At 38.7% G+C, this 15736-nt stretch overlaps 1 protein-coding gene across 1 annotated transcript in view; it reads right to left on the bottom strand.

Moving 5' to 3' along the window:
- Nucleotides 1–13238, bottom strand: part of IL6ST (interleukin 6 cytokine family signal transducer) — a 49491-nt gene extending 36253 nt beyond the window's left edge. Inside the window, exon 1 of the mRNA XM_082836078.1 lies at nt 13043–13238. The gene's annotated coding sequence lies outside the window, so the exon portion shown is untranslated. The remainder of the gene's footprint in view (nt 1–13042) is intronic.
- Nucleotides 13239–15736: the final 2498 nt, after the last annotated feature.

Here is a 15736-nt window from a genome sequence, read left to right as displayed (position 1 = left end):
TTTTTCTTTTGCGGTATGTGGGCCTCTCACTGTTGTGGCCTCTCCCGTTGCGGAGCACAGGCTCCGGACACGCAGGCTCAGCGGCCATGGCTCACGGGCCCAGCCGCTCCGCGGCATGTGGGATCTTCCCGGACCGGGGCACGAACCCGTGTCCCCTGCATCGGCAGGCGGACTCTCAACCACTGCGCCACCAGGGAAGCCCTACAGCATTCTTTTTAATAGTAAAAGGCTGAAGCAACCTAAATGTTCATGAATAAGGGACTAGGTAAATTATGGCATATCCAAACACAGTATACACGTAGTCATTAAAAAAATGTACAGATATAGAATCATATCTAAAATACATTGCTACAGTACACAACAGTGTATTTGTTATTTATGGGCAAAAACACAACAGAAAAGGCAAAACATATACTCATTTCCTTATATGTGCATAAAACATCTCTAGAAGGATAAAAATTCAAATACTGGCTGTTTGAGACACTAGAGTGGGAGAGAGATTCTACAGTGTGCTCTTTATACCTTTTCCAATGTTGTACCCTGTGGCTTCAGTACTTAGAAAATAGAAAATAAATATAATTTAAATAAAAAGTACTTAATGTGTATCTCTCCAAGATAAAACTACTAACTTCTTGATGAGGGCTTCATAGTACTACACTTGAAACATAGTATTATTTTACAAAATATAAATACTTTTATACTCCCTAACCAGGTAACAGTCACTCTATAACAAAATAATTTGATAATGAATTGCTTAGACTGTCTCAGGTAAAGCTATAAAAGAACTAAGGTGCAGGATGCATTTTCCTCCACCTATTTTATTCCTTACTTCCCAACTTTAAATAGTCCCAGAGTCGAAAAATCTACCACATCATTCAACTGTTCATCAAAACAACAGAACAGAGAAATATCTGAGCATGTTGGTAGAGTGGTATGTGGTCATGTCATCCTGACCACCTACCTTACCAAGTACCTTGTTCACACTGTAGAGAGGTTTCTTTATAGTTCTGAAAACTGGCAATCTTTCTATTTATGTACTATAGTCTTATAACAAAACTCTGAAACAAGAAGTCCCATGAAAGTATTTGATTACTTCAAAGCAATTAGATTTATGTGAGCAGTGCCATGAAACACAAGTAAAAGGAAAACAGGCAAAGGTAGGTTTCGCATTTTAACAGTTAGAAAGTAATGTTTCCTAATTTTTAAAGGATTGTCATTGAAATGTGATAAAGGAACATCTATTAAGGAACTTGATATCATAGTCCAAACCTAAGAGATGGAGACACAATAGTATTGATACTATCTAAAATATTATATGCAATACATTCCACTTCATTTGGGGGCTTATCTTGTTTTAAAATTGATTGAATTGATAGTACTCTGCTTATTTTCCCCTTTCATTCTGTTGACAGCAAATAATCAATTTAAAATTCTATTATTAGCACTATCCTTTCTCCTCATCTCTTGCAGAATATTCTATGCATATATTATAAGCACATACTGTATATATTGATTTTCCTTGAAATTTGCATGTTATTTTGGAAGGTTCTATGAAGCCAAAACATGACCACTAACCACAGATACAGGAAAGGATTTTTTCAAGAACTGAGCAGTTGTTCTACAGCAGCAATTCCTCAACTATGGTGGTTTCAATATGGTAATGTGTTGAAAGGAGGCATAAGGTGCATCATAAATAATTCACTACTATTAATGTTAAAGTAACAAAGTTTATGGATGATTTAGCTAAAAAATTAGAACAAATCCAAAGCTATCCTTATAGCTGTTCATTCTTACTTTAATTTCCATGGATGTTTTAAGTGGGAGAAAAAGTAGTGGAGTTTAATTGATAAATATTTAATAGTTTAACCCTTTATAAATTATTTTTATTCCTATGGATTGTGATTTTTGAGTTTTTCCCTTTTAATTTGATAAAAAATTAGGATAGAATGAAAAAGAATAATAAATTTAGATTTACACTGCATGTGAGGAAGACTGTCAGTATAAACTTTATTACTATAGAAACAGTACTACTATAACTATAGAATAGTAGATGAATTACGACTGCCAAATAGAAGGCAAAGTAATATTTGTTGAATAAATAAGCTGAGCAGGGATCAGGATGGGGAAATTTCAATATGGTACCTTTTACATCATGTCATACACAGTAGTGTTATTATGGATAAATTCGCAAAAAAATTCGCAAAAAAAATATGGTACCTTTTACATCATGTCATACACAGTAGTGTTATTATGGATAAATTCGCAAAAAGTCAGTCATGCCTACATTAACTGATTATCAAATTAATTATTTAAAAAGTTATCCAACTCTGTTCTATTCCATTAGTACTAATCATGAATTCATAATAACTAATACTTGTATACTATTTCACATTACACAAACTGCTTTCATGTAAATTATTTCACTTGATTCTCCTAATATCCTAGAGAAGCAGGTGGATAGGGTAGGGATCATTATTTTATTATTTTTTTAAAGTTTTTTTTTTTTTTTTAGTTTAGTTTTAGTAGTTTTAGTTAGTAGTAGTTAGTAGTAGTTAGTAGTAGTAGTAGTAGTAGTAGTTAGTAGTTTTAGTAGTTTTAGTAGTTTTAGTAGTTTTAGTTTTAGTAGTTTAGTTTTAGTAGTTTTAAGTTTACAACAAAATTGAAAGGACGGTAAGGAGATTTCCCACAGACCCTCTGTCCCCACACATGTATAGCCTCTTGCATTATTAACATCACTTCTCACCAGAATGGTACATTTCACCAAGGATGAACCTACATTGACACACTATAGTCACCTAAAATCTCTAGCTTACTTTAGGGTTCACTCTTGGAATTGTACATTCTTGGGTTTGGAAAGGCAGGGATTAATTATTGGAACTTTACAAAAGAAAAAACAAAAATGCAGACAGGGTAAGGTACTTACCCAAATCACAAAATTAGTAAGTGAAAGAGCAGGGATCTGAAACTAGAGCAGGGATTTGAAACTAAGTCTTCTGCTTCTAAATATCATACTCTTACTCTTTTCATTGGGTCTCACTGTAGAGAGGAGAGTCTTGTTTAGAAAGACGGTTTTGACAATATATTTTATATGTGTACTTAAATTCCTGCCACCTACTGGTCTTTCAGGTTTTGAGAAAGCATCTCATTTTAGATATCTTCTGAGTTTCAGTATAAAGCACTCCCATAAACACTTGTATAAGAGTATTCAAGTATCCTAGTGTAGTTTTGCTACGTGCTTGGAAACATTATTGGCTCCCTCATGCTTAATCCAAACCTCCTTGATATCCATGTATGTCACAGACATGTGAAAGGAACATTTTGTTGAATCTGACAAAAGCAGTTAAAGCAAATCTTACACAAAATCATACCTTTTGTCTTACACTAGCAGTAAGTTAAGGCTACTGACTCCTCAACTGCCAAATTATTATATGCACACAGACGTAAAAATTCACTTTAAAATCTGCTCAGTACTAGGTTAAATTCTAGCATAAGGAGAGGTCATTCCTCTTTGAAATGTAACAAGATAACTTCAAACTCAGATAAGGAATTGAATCCCCCACTATTGTTTCACACACGTTAAACCTTTGATATAATTTAATAACATATAAGAAATTCAATCTATAACAAGGATATTTTTAAATGCAAAGAAAATACATAATTATTTTAAAACTTTCAAATGAACAGGAATTGACAATATGTCACGTGAAAATCCCCTATAATCCCATCAAGGTAACTGTGAACAATTTGGTGTATAATCTTACAAAAGTTTCTATGTGTATAACTATATATTGTATAAATATATACTTTATCAGTCTACAAAAATGGGATCACAAAAATGTTCTGTAACTTTTTTTCCCTTAACACTACGTATTGGACATCTTTCTAAGTCAGTACATAAAGATTAATTCCTTGTAGTCTTTGCTCAAATTCACCTTCTCATACAAGTCTTTTCTGACTAGCCTATATTGCATATCCTCCCTTTCCTGTTTTTTCTCACTAGCACTTAACCTTCTAAAATAGGCTGGCAAACATTTCTTGTAAAGGGCCAAATAAATATTTTAGGCTTTGTGGGCCTTCAGGTCTCTGTGGCAACTAACTAGTAAACTCTGTTTTTGGAGTGCAAAAGCAGTCAGTGACAGTGTGTAAACAAACTGGCATGGCTGAGTTCCAATAAAACTTTATTTATAAAAAGGGAATGCATGCTGGATTTAGTCTGCAGACCATTGTTTGCCAATCCCTGTTCTAAAATACTATTTAATTAACTTATTTTGCTTATAGTCTGTTATGGGTTGAGTTGTGTCCCCGCAAAAGATATGTTGAAGTCCTAACCCCCAGTACCTCAAAATGTGACCCTGTTTGGAAATAAATCTGTTACAGATGTAATCAGATGTTAAGATGTCATACTGGGGGGCTTCCCTGGTGGCACAGTGGTTAAGAATCCACCTATCAATGCAGGGGACACAGGTTTGAGCCCTGGTCTGGGAAGATCCCACATGCCGTGGAGCAACTAAGGCTGTGTGCCACAACTGCTGAGCCTGAGCTCCACAACTACTGAGCCCACAAGCCACAACTACTGAAGCCCGCGTGTAGAGCCCGTGCTCCACAACAAGAAAAGCCACCCCAATGAGAAGCCCGTGCACCACAACGAAGAGTACCCCTGCTCACAACAACTAGAGAAAGCCTGCGCACAGCAACAAAGACCCAATGCAGCCAAAAATAAATAAATAAATAAATTTATTAAAAAAAAAAAAGAAAAAGATGTCATACTGGAGTAGGGTGGGGCCCTACTACTATATGACTGGTGTCTGCTATGAGACAGAAATACACAGGAAGAATGCCATGTGACAACAGAGGCAGAGATTAGAATGATGCAGCTGTAAGCCAAGGTATGTCAAGGACTATCAGCTACTACCAGAAGTTATGAAGAGGCAAAGGATTCTATCCAGAGTCTCAGAAGGACTTTTGGTCTCCAGAAACTTAAAAGAATAAATTTGTTTTAAGTTTGTGGTACTCTGTTATAGCAGCCCTAGGAAACTAATACACTGTTGGTGTCCCCAAAATAGAATGTGAGCAGATGAAGTAGGAAATTTTGTATGTTTTGCTCCTTGCTATATTTCTAGTATCTAAAATCATACCTAGCACAGTTTAATTTGGGTCTTTTTCATATCTTCCATAACTCTACTTTTTGAACATATAGAACACAGTTATGGCAACTGCTTTAGTGTCTTTGATAATTATAATATGTGTCAGCTTTCGGTTAGTTTTGATTAACTGAATTTTCTCTAATACATATATTTTCATGCTTCTTTGCATACCTGGTAATTTTTGATTAAATGTCAGACACTGTGAATTTTACCTTGTTGCGTGTTGGATACTTCTGTATTCCTATTAAAGATTCTTGAACACAGAATCCTGTCCTGTTCCAGGACAAAGTTAACTTACTTGAAAACAATCTGATCCTTTCAGGTCTTGCTTTTAAAGATAAATTGGGTGGGATTGGAGCAGTGCTTATTCTGGGACTAATTATTCCCTACTACTGACACAAGACCCTTCTGTGTACTCTATCCAATGTCTCATGAATCAAGATGGTTTCCAATCTGGCTGGTAAGGACAGGCACAATTCCTAACTAACCCTGTGGAATCATTAAGCACTGTTACCTCTAATCCTTTCATGAGCTTCTTTCTCAGCAGTTTCTTTTTTGTTGTTGTTTTTTTGTTTGCTTTGTTTTGGCTGCACCTCATAGCATGTGGGATCTTAGTTCCCTGAACAGGGATCGAACCCACACCTGATGCAGTGGAAGTGTGGAGTCTCAATCACTAGACTGCCAGGGAAGTCTCAGTAGTTTCTTTATATGCATGCACTCAGCTAAATAACTGAAGGGGACTCTGAAGCTTTCAAGAATTCTGTTGTTTCAAGAGTTTCAAGATTCTCCAGTATTCTCTCCAGTATTCTCCAGTACTCTTCAAAGAGTATCCACTGAGCTTAGCCTAGATTTCCCCAACCTCTGACATGGTTTGGAAACTCTCTCAAGGTAGTACGCTAGTTCAATCATAGGATCTACCTCATTTGTTTCCCATCTCACAAGATCATTGCCTTTCATCATCCAGTGTCCAGTGTCTTGATTATCACTGTTTTATGTATTTTTTCTGTTTTATGGTTGTTTCAGACATGAGGGTAAACCTTATCCTTGTTTCCCCGTTTCGGCCAGAAGTTGCAGAGTCATTTGGATACCAAATCAAACAAGGATTACACAAGAAAACTATTGTCAAACTATTATGAATTGGTGTGAAAAAACCTAAATAAAGCATTTGCAAATTTGTTCTAGCAATGTATTTAAAAGAAAAAAAAAAGCCATAAATACTAACAAGTATTTTGCCTAAAAATACAAGTATGGTTCAACATGAGAAAAGATACCAATGTTATCCACTATATTTTCTAATAGATTAAAGACAAAAATAACACAATCATTCCACTAGATGCTTGAAAAGCATCTGATAATATTCAACAACTGTTCAGCTACAATTTTTAAATAACAACAAAGTATTAGAAAAACTAGACTGAAAGAGACCATCTTTATATTCATGAAGTAGATAAGAGGACGGACTCTGTAATCAGACTGCCTGTATTCAATCCCAGCTCCTCTATTTTTTGTAAAACATCTTAGGCAAGTTATTTAATATCCCTAATTTTCATTTTCCTTATCTGTAAAATAAGGATAACCCCACGACCTACTTTCGTAGGACTTCTGTCAAGATTAAATAAGGCAGAGGGGGGCTTCCCTGGTGGTGCAGTTGTTGAGAGTCCGCCTGCCGATGCAGGGGACACGGGTACGAGCCCCAGTCTGGGAAGATCCCACATGCCGTGGAGTGGCTGGGCCCGTGAGCCATGGCCACTGAGCCTGCACATCTGGAGCCTGTGCTCCGCAACGGGAGAGGCCACAACAGTGAGAAGCCCGCGCACCGCAAAAAAAAAAAAAAAAAGTCAGGGGAGGGGAGAGGGTAAGCTGGGACAAAGCGAGAGAGTGGCATGGACATATATACACTACCAAATGTAAAACAGATAGCTAGTGGGAAGCAGCCCCATAGCATAGGGAGATCAGCTCGGTGCTTTGTGACCACCTAGAGGGGTGGGATAGGGAGGGTGGGAGGGAGACACAAGAGGGAGGAGATGTGGGGATATATGTATATGTATAGCTGATTCACTTTGTTATAAAGCAGAAACTAACACACCATTGTAAAGCAATTATACTCCAACAAAGATGTTAAAAAAAAAAAGATTAAATAAGTCAGTATACACCTAGTGCAGTGTAGTATACATCTGCTGCATACTACATACTCAGTAAATGCTAACAGCTGTTATCAGTGCAGCTCTTGGTGTTGCTGCCACAGTACTTTATCAGAAACCTATAGTAAACATCATATTTAAAGATAAAAATTAGAGGCATTCCTATTAAGGTCAGGATTCAAACAAGATGCTTGATGTCATCACTTATTCAACATTGTTCTCGAAGGCTTAAACAAAAATATAATAAACAAAAAACAAGATACAAAAATGGAAAAAGAAAAACTTGTAGATGATATGAAAACAAAAAGAATCAAATAACAAACTATTAGAACCACTGAGAGTTTAACATAACAGCTGAACAAAAGATCACCAAAAACCCCTCTCTCAGCAATAACCAGTTAGAAAATGTAATAGAAAAAAATCCTATTGACAATAGCATCAAAAACTAAACTATATCTAGGAAAAACAATTAAATCAGAACAATGCAAATAGTTTATGGAGAAAACTATAAAACTTTACTAAAAAGTTCATTAGTAAGACTTAAATATCATGGAACAAATATATATATATATATATAGAGAGAGAGAGAGAGAGAGAGAGAGAGACAGAGAGACAGAGAGGGAGGGAGAGAGGGAGAGAGAGGGAGAGATATCAGTTCTTCACAAATTTATATATCAATGCAACACAATTTTAATCTAAATTGCAAAGTGGTTTACTTTACAAACCAATTTAAAATTTCACATAAAATATTAGAAAATGGCCAAAAGCCAATTTTCAAAAAGAAAAAACAGAATACTTGATGTACCATCTCTTAAGATATACTATCAAGTTATAGTAATTAAAACATGGCATTGGCATAGGAATAGAAAATTAAATCAAGTACAAAACAAAAAGTACAGAAACAGACCCAAGTATATATAAGAATTTAATATCTTATGGAAAAAAAAGCTACTGGTATCACTGGGGAAATAAAGGACTATTTAATAAATAGTATTGTGACAACTGTCTTCACAAGCAAAAAAATAAAGAGCCCTACTTCATCACAGATACATACACTCCAGACTGATTAAGGACATAAATGTAAAAGTACAATTGTAGGACTACTAGAAGAAAATACAGAGTATGCTTATGACCTTATAGTTAGAGCAGGTCTTTTACAAATTATCTTTGACTGTTTGAGATCTATGAAAAGGTTTAAAGAGTACTTGGATGACCATCCATGTTCTCACCATAGCTTAAGAAATAAAACATTACAAATAAAGTTTAAGCCAAATAAACAGTTCTTGCCCTTAAGAAGTTCAGTTTAGAGAGGTGGAATATGTACAGGGTGCTACAGGAGTAAAAAGAATACCCAATTCAGACAGGGTCCAGGACAGCCCATCATGAAATAAGAGTAAAGGTTTTCTGGACAGAGAGAGTAGCATACACGTGAACTATACACCATCTTTGACTCTATAACTGTAGATTACCAATGGCAAAATCTCAGAGCATGCCAGTCTACAAACCAGAGCTGTGCTGTCTGAAACACTTTGTGTTAGGGGGAGTGCGTAGGGGAACACATACAACAGAACATCCAAACAAAAACAGATTGTGCAGAAGACCAGTATGAAATGCATTATTCAGAAGTAATGATAAAACTAATCTACCTTAGAGCAAAGGGTGAAACTGATTCATTTGGATCAAGAGCAAATGAAAATTTGGAGGCTGAATATTCAAATTTTAACAGGGCAACAGATTTATTGTGCTGAAAGGAATGAAGCTCTTGCTATGGATACGTATACATTCAGCTTTAAAACAATAATCTATACTATAGCCACGTTTCAAGAGATGTAGCTTTCTTACTCATGTCAATTGGCTAACACTTCTCATTAAATCTCACTAAGATATACTAGATAGAATAAAAAAGAGATTGTAGCCATTGTGACAATATCACAAGCATTCCTGAAGCATTTCACATTGTTGACCACCTCTGCTTTCTGAATTTCTCATATCTCTTGGTTTCTATGTAACCATATCATGTGGTTATATTCTTTCCTTTATTTACTTTACTGAATTCTCTGCTAGGTTTTATCTTCTGGCTATGAATGTACCCAAAAGTATTTGGCGTCTACTATTCTTTTAAAATACCAACTTCTTCAAAAATGTATGACTTCAACTACTACCTTCACACAAAATAATTTCAAATATTCTGACTGAGATCTTTCTTCTAATTTCAGTTATGTATCATCATCTTGGATATTCTGTCTCTGACTCAAATAAGTTTAACAGGTCTAAAAACAACGTACACATATACATACACATACTCATGCCCACATAAATACATAAATGCATGTACCTAAAAAAAAAAAATCACAGTGCTTTTTTCCCCCCATCTAAAAACACGCACCCTTCTTGAATTTCCTACCACGATGGGGTCCATCATTGTCTCTTGCCTATCCATTACATTCTAGCTTTTCTCAGTTACAAATCTTATTCAGTCTTCCTTCATGATCCTTCCCACTTGTTTTTTCTTTTCTACCCTCCACCATGACCAACCTAATTTAGGCACTGCTCACCTCAATACTTATAACTGCTTCTAGTCTCTTTTTTCCCTCCAAATCATTCTGAACATTATTATTGATGGATGAAATCTCTCTAAGCATACTTTAAACTTGTCACTCTTTTCCTCAAAAGCTTTTTAAAAAGGGTGAATAATAATGCCAAATATTTCAGCTATTTAAGAACCTAAAAATTTGGTTTCAGTGTGCCTGCCCAATCTATCTTCTTCAATATTTAAGTCTATTCTAAAAAAAACCAAAACCCTCTACTCAGATTTTGCCCTCAAGCTCTAGAGAAAACAGCGAGCAATCTGGTTTCTACTCAGATCATGCTGAAATTATTTTTGTAGTTTCCCAAATGCAAAGCAAATATTTAAGCTCTTCATTTTACTTGACTTCACCATGCCATACACAATTTGGTCTTACCTTTTATCATGCCCTACCAGCTACCCCTACAGACTTTAAGCTCAAGTCACAGCAAACCACTAGACTTTCTCTAACACACTTTACTATTTCAGAGTTTGGGCTTCTACAAATGCTATTCCTTGGCTCTAGAATGTCTTTCTCCAAACTGTTCTGCACTGTCTATATCTCAGATGAAACATCATCTCTTCTGTGGAATTCCCCCCAACTCCCACAAACATCTTTGCTCCCAATGCACTTGTATACAGTTCCCTAACAGGATTCATAACACTGTATTGTAATTTTTGTTTATATGTCTTGATATCCTGAGAATCTAACATACTCTGAAGCACATAGTGGACAATTAAGAGTGGGTTTTAAAAGACCTTCTGGAATGGCCATATTATTCTAGTTAACTGTCACTCAAGTATACTATATGAAGAGGTAGTATATTTACCATCCTTAGGAGCTCAGATTCTGAAGCCAGGCTGTCTAGGTATAAATTCTGGATCTACCACTTAATAGCCGTGTGGCACTGGGAGAGTTAATTAAGCTCTCTATGCCTGGGTTTCCTTCTTTATAAAAGGAGAATAGTAAGATCTACTTCATAAGGTTATGAAGATTAAATGAATTAATATAAGCAGAGTGTTCAAAACAGTGACTGACAGAAAATAAGCATTATACATATATTGACTATTATAATTACTATACCTTGATTATTTATGACCCTTTCCACATATACCTCTATTGGAATGGGCTCCTTTCATTTTTCCCTTTATCCAAATCTTACCCAGGTTTCAAGGCTGACCTCTGTTAAATCCTTTCATCCTTTCAACTCTTAAATGGTTACTCCCTAATTTAAATACCTATAGCATCTTCTGTATCACTCTGCATATAATGAAAACTGCCTTGCATCCTTGTCATTTTTCACAAAATGTCTACCCAATTTCTGTAAACTCTTTGAAGGTCCTAAGGACGACTCATGCATCTTTGTCCATTCCTACAGCAAGTACTAAGTGCTTAGTGTTTGTTATGTAAAATAATAAAGCTCAGTAGAAACTTCAACTCTGATCAAAATGTCTCTGCAATCAAAGAAATGGAGAAGACTGTGAGAACATTCCATGCTTCTCTAAGAGCCAAGCTGCAAATGTATTAGCGCCAGGGAATTCTGACTCCCATTAAAATAAGCTGTTCTGAAATAGCTTCTGGGAGAAAAAAACCCTCCCTACAGAAGAGTTCTGGGGAGTTCTTAAGTTCCCAAACCAAATTGTAGCAGTGGATCCTCTATGAGAAATGTGTTAACATGACACAGTGACTGATTGAGAGCACAGGATTTGCAATTACATAGATCTAGGTTTCACAGGGACCCTGAGCTTCAATTTCCTTCTCTATAAAGTGGGTATTGTAACACCTACAGGTATATGATAATCGACATCCACCCTAACGTTTAACTGAAATGCAAATTCCCTTGAAAAAATTTTAAATAAACTGAAAACACGGCAATTCGTAAATAACTGAACACATTTTTCATTACCTAAGAAAATGTATTAAATTAGCTGTGTATTTATAATATTCTAAATTACCTATGAGAAAATTAAACAAGTGTTGTCAATAATATGGAATTGGGATGAAAGAAAAGTTGTACTACAAAATTCATCCTCCCTTTCTGACACTTTCTCCATCCTGTAAATTTTTTCTTCCACTTGTGATTAAAAACAAGTGTTCAAAATTGTCCCCAAAGAGAAAGATTTGGAAAGCACTATTTAACTTAATAGCAAGTTGGTTCTAACATTGTAGTATTCCAGCTTACAGTTAAAAAATACTTCCAAATAGGAATTAACATGAATTTAAGAAATTATGATAATGGCGAATAGCTCATACGATGATCTGAGTAATTTCAAATTAAGAGTTGTTCCAACTTGAAGCTGGCAGTCACACAGTCTAAAGGGTTTGTTTACAGCACTGACTAAACCAAACACTCCAATCTTTTAGAATATTCATCCTGGCATTCTAACAAATAATTATTTTAAAGCAGTATAATCGCTGAAATGCCCAATACTACACAAATTAAACCGAAATGGGTTTCCTTCTGAAGAAAAAAAGAAAAGAACAAAAGTGGCAGGTCTTATTTTTAAGCTGTGATATTTTTTTCAGTTTGAAAAAATACTGAAAAACAGAACCTTGCTACTTGGAATCATCTTTAAACTTGGGGGAGCGGGTGAGAGAATTTAAAAAGACAGAATTCGGCGCCTTTACGATACAGTGGTATGCGGGGTTCATTAGGGCCAGGCCATGTAAGCGATCAAAAGAAGAAAAGAGACATTAGCTTGGAAATTATATAAGTATGGTGTAACTTTCAGCAACGTTGAAACGTTACCATTTAAGTATGAAAAGATGGCTTTGGGGAAAGAAAATTCACCTCCGAGTTGAAAATGAAGGGTCAAGTGCGGGACTAGTGGAATTTAAGGGGAGATGGAAAGAGGACTGGGGAAAAAGTGGGGATTTGGTAACCAAAAAGGGGTATGGTTCAGAAGGGCGTGTGTGTGTGTGTGTGTGTGTGTGGTGTTGGAAGTGAGGCTTGTACTTAAATCTACGTGATAAAGTTGTGGAGATCAAATTCGGAGGTGTGGGAACAGGGAGAGGAAGGAATGTGGGGATTTCCAGGCTGGGATAACAAGAAGTTTGGGGCGCGCGCTGTCGGGGCGCCCCTCTCCCGGAGAAGGGTGGCCCCCTCGAGTGCCAGGTCCCCTGGCCGCCCCTACGCAGCCCTCCCCCTCCCGCTACACGGCCCTTCAACTCGACCACGGCCCCTCCTCACCTAAAGGCCGCGGTGACTCGCTTCTCCGCGTGTCCGCAGTGCACGTCCCCCTCGGCGCCAGGCTGGGCCGGGCCCTTCGGCCGGCAGCCGCGGGCCCCAGCTCAGCTGCGTCCGTGCGTTCCCAACGGGGCTCCGCGGGCCTGTAGGCTCCTCGCCCCGTCCTCGGGTCACTCCCGGCTCCTTCCCGCAGACGCGGCACGCGGCCCTCCTCCCGCGGCGGGGCGACGCGCCCCCTGACCCCGCCCCGCGGCGCTCCGTAACGCCCCGCCCCCGGACTTGGGATCTGTAAGCTGATTGGCGCCCGCGAGACCCGACGCGCGTCGGCATTGGCTCAGCGGCTGCCCGAAGGCGACGGGGAGGCCCTCCGAGCGGCTGCGATTCCCGTAACGCGGTTCCCGGCGTCCCGGATTCGGGTCGCTGCGTCCGCGTCGTCTCTCCCAGATGAGATCGAAGGATTCTCCCCACCTCCCCTCTGCTGGCGGAAGGAGCAGAATGTTCCATTTTTCCGTGGAATAACGGGGTCGTGAACTGAAGTCCGGGTGCTGCCTGCGCCTGCCGTCCTCCCTTCTTGCCGTGGCCTCTTCGGCCTCCCTTCGAGGCCTTCCCCAGGGTACTCAGAGCCGCGAGGGACAGCCGGGTGTCCTTGGGGGACCGGGGAGGCGTGGGAGCTCCTGAGGGAAAGTGAAGGGCTCGGTGGCCATGACTCCACACGAGATTACCGCAGATTGTGGCGGCTTCGGTCCAAGTTTTATGTAAACGAACCTTGCCACGATACATATATTTAAGTTAGTAAATGAGTTTGGGTGTGATTGATCAATGAACCCCAGAGTTGGTGACATGCCAAGAAACTAGTTTTTCTTGCGGTTTGTACCTCCCAATCTGTGACAGAAATACGGAGTAAAAACCAATTTCGTTAAAACCCCTTCTTCCCCGCTCGTGGTCCGGAAAATGAACCTTCAGGCTCACTTTGATTCAGTTTTTTTCCGAAGCAAGATGAGAAGCTTAGAAGATAAGCGCGCGCGTGTGTGTGTGTATAGAAGCACGCCCAAGGCCAGAACCTTTTGTGGAAGAATGGCAGACTATAGAAGGGCAATAATGGTTTAATGGACCTGAACAAATTATAGCCATAAGTTAACAATTATAAGGTTCTTCATTATATTGGGGATTCAGATAGAGTAAAGCACAGACCAAATTATCATCTCTTAGTTGATCAGATAATTTTTAAAAGGCACAGAAAAGTGGGCCTGCTACGTGCCTAGTGCTAAGGGAGTCCCAGGCAAGCTTGGGGTTGGCGCTGCAGGAGAGACAAAGCTCCACTGTGTTCCACTCTTGCTGCTCCCTGTCATCCTGTTATCTAACCTGTAGAGAGTGACTGGATTGTATTGTAGCTCTGCCATTTATGGAGGTGTTTAAAACAAACTTATAAAATGTTAAATTGGGGCTTCCCTTGTGGCCCCTTGTGGTTGAGAGTCCTCCTGCCGATGCAGGGGACACGGGTTCGTGCCCCGGTCCGGGAAGATCCCACATGCCGCGGAGCGGCTGGGCCCTTGAGCCATGGCCGCTGAGCCTGCGCGTCCGGAGCCTGTGCTCCACAACGGGAGAGGCCCGCGTACCGCAAAAAAAAAAAAAAGTTAAATTGGGGAGGAGATAAATTAGGAGTTTGGGATTAACATATACACACTACTACCTGTATATACAATAGATAACCAACAAAGACATACTGTATAGCACAGGGAATTATACTCAGTATTTTGTAATAACCTATAAATGAAAATATCTGAAATACATATAGCTGAATCACTTTGCTGTACACCTGAAACTAACACAATATTGTAAATCAACTATACTTTGAAAAATAAAAATAAAGTTGTTAAATTAAAAGTTTTATTTAGATCTATTGGACATTTATTTAGGGACAATGTGTAGAGGTTAAATGTACCTTCTGTTTCCAAAGTGCCTGGGTTTGAATCCTGGTATTGCTACTTTCCATGTCTATGATCTTGGGCAGGTCTTCTCAGATTTTTCATCAACCAAATGAGAATAATGGTACCAACCTAAAAGGATTGCTTCGAGGGTTAAATGAATTAAAATACATGAAGTGCTTGGCACATAGTAGGTGCATAATAAATGTCAGCTGTTACCATTATTGAATGTGCTTTCTCGACCTTTTCGTATTGCAGTGTATATTGAAAATGATGATTCTTCTCTGGCATAGGGAGAAGATAGAGGGGAACAATATCTCACAGCACACTAGCCTGCCTTATGCACTGGTCAGGAAAGCAAAGGACTGAGTTCTTTTGTGGATATCTTTGCATTGGCTAACACTAACCCATAAGAAACTCACATTTTGTGGAGAATGGTTAAAGTCCTAGGTTAAAACAAAGAAACAAGGGCTTCGCTGGTGGTGCAGTGGTTAAGAATCTGCCTGCCAGTGCAGGGGACATGAGTTCGAGCCCTGGTCCGGGAAGATCCCACATGCCGTGGAACAACAAAGCCTGTGCGCCACAACTACTGAGCCTGTGCTCTAGAGCCTACAAGCCACAACTACTGAGCATACCTGCCACAACTACTGAAGCCTGCGCACCTAGAGCCTGTGCTCTGCAACAAGAGAAGCCACCCAGTGAGAAGTCCGCGCACCACAATGAAGAGTAGCCCCTGCTCGCTGCAACTAGAGAAAGGCTGCACGCAGCAACG

This window comes from Leucopleurus acutus, assembly GCF_964270905.1.
Source record: "Leucopleurus acutus genome assembly, chromosome: 3".
NCBI lineage: Eukaryota > Metazoa > Chordata > Mammalia > Artiodactyla > Delphinidae > Leucopleurus > Leucopleurus acutus.
Note: the sequence above shows the minus strand (reverse complement) of the source record. Positions and strands in the feature narration are given on the sequence as shown.